The sequence below is a fragment of the Camelina sativa genome, chromosome 2, assembly GCF_000633955.1.
Source record: "Camelina sativa cultivar DH55 chromosome 2, Cs, whole genome shotgun sequence".
In the NCBI taxonomy this organism is placed as follows: Eukaryota; Viridiplantae; Streptophyta; class Magnoliopsida; order Brassicales; family Brassicaceae; genus Camelina; species Camelina sativa.
Window position 1 is genome coordinate 17,964,724 of NC_025686.1, and position 2,103 is coordinate 17,966,826.

At 38.3% G+C, this 2,103-nt stretch overlaps 1 pseudogene; it reads left to right on the plus strand.

Annotated features, from left to right (window-relative positions):
- LOC104728524 overlaps nt 1-2,103 on the plus strand; it is a 7,161-nt pseudogene extending 5,058 nt beyond the window's left edge.

Consider the following 2,103-nt stretch of genomic DNA (forward strand, 5'->3'; position numbering starts at 1 on the left):
AGGAGGTGCATTGAAGCCAACTGATGTGGAGACACTGTGGGTTCACGTGACATGTGCTTGGTTTCAGCCTGAAGTATGTTTTGCAAGTGAAGAAAAAATGGAACCAGCTTTGGGTATTTTGAGTATTCCATCAAGTAATTTTGTGAAGGTACATAACCTGGTTCCTGTTCCTAACCTTTTGGGAAGTTTCACTATGTGCAAAACTAAAAAAAGCCGGAAACCTTATGCTGTTTTTGATATATTCCAGAATTGTGTAATATGCAAGCAAATACATGGCTCATGTACTCAGTGTTGCAAGTGCTCTACATATTATCATGCCATGTGTGCTTCCCGAGCTGGGTATAGAATGGAGGTGAGCCATATTATTTCTGAGTTTTCTTCGTTTCATATTTGACCAGTATGGAATCAAATTGCTGTAACAAATTGTATTTGAACTGGTATTTAGTAAACTATGTTCAATCTCTAAGATATCATAAATTTTATTTTGATAATATATGCACATTTTGACTGTAGTTGCACTGCTTGGAGAAAAATGGTCGACAGATAACAAAGATGGTGTCGTATTGTTCTTATCACAGGTAAGTTATTCTCAATACCTTTTGCTTGCAAAGTCCTTTCCATCTGATTTTGGGTTATGATTTTTGTTTTTCTATGCGGTTTTTGGTGTAGGGTTCCGAATCCAGATACCGTGTTAATTATACAAACGCCTTCAGGGGTCTTTTCTGCAAAAAGTCTTGTTCAAAACAAGAAGAAAGCGGGTTCAAGGCTTATTTTAGCTAATAGAGAAGACGTTGAAGAGTCCGCGGCTGAGGATGCCATTCCAGTTGATCCATTTTCTTCTGCTCGTTGTCGACTATATAAAAGAAAGGTTAATAGCAAGAAGGTACCTACAATAGTTCTGTATGCATTGGTTAAAATCCCTTCTGTTTGGTAGACTGATCCAATTATGTGTGTGTTTGTGATTTATAGAGGACAAAACAAGAAGGTATTCCTCACTACACAGGAGGACCTCGTCATCATCCTTTAGCAGCGATCCAAACTCTGAACGCATTCAGGGTAAGAAAGAATCATTATGTAGCATAATGTGCCAGGAAACGCAAATTGGGACTGAGTCTTTTTTGTTAAATATAATGTGTAGCATGTGGCAGAAGAACCCAAATCATTTTCCTCGTTCAGGGAACGGCTTCACTACTTGCAGGTAAGCAAGCATCCCCCATATGTTGGAAAGAGGTTGTAATATGTAATTGTATCAATATCTGATGAGTTTTTGTCTTGTGACAGAGGACAGAAATGGATCGGGTTTGCTTTGGTCGATCTGGTATACATGGATGGGGCCTTTTTGCGAGAAGAAATATTCAAGAAGGAGATATGGTAAGCAGAACCATCTGAACATACTTCTTTCAAGAAGGGAAACTCTCTGTCGTGTTGAAGAATGTTAATAATATAATTTCTTCTCAGGTTCTTGAATATCGTGGGGAACAAGTGAGAGGATCCATTGCAGACTTGAGGGAAGCAAGATATCGTAAAGAAGGGAAGGATTGCTATGTGAGTTGGAATCATTTTTTTCCCTTGTGACAGTCTTAACTTTGGTTGTGAAAATCGATTTGTAAAACTTTATATTTTTAAATTTGTTGCAGCTGTTTAAGATTAGTGAGGAAGTAGTGGTGGATGCTACAGAAAAAGGGAATATCGCTCGACTAATAAATCATTCGGTAAGCAATCCATCATGTATATAAATTGAGTGTTTACCGACAGAGAGAGAGTCTTATGTCCAAAACCTGGTGTGTTGTGTGATGCAGTGTATGCCAAATTGCTATGCAAGGATTATGAGTGTAGGAGATGACGAAAGTAGGATTGTTCTGATTGCCAAGACCACTGTAGCCTCTGGCGAGGAGTTAACGTATACACACATCAGTCTCTTGAACATGATTCAACAATCACCCTTCGATTCATTGAATATGACATGGTTGTGTGTTTTTGCAGATATGATTATTTGTTTGATCCAGATGAGGCAGATGAATTCAAAGTGCCATGTCTATGCAAATCTAGCAACTGCAGAAAATTCATGAATTAGAGAAAGTTGTATGTAGCTGCTCTTACACA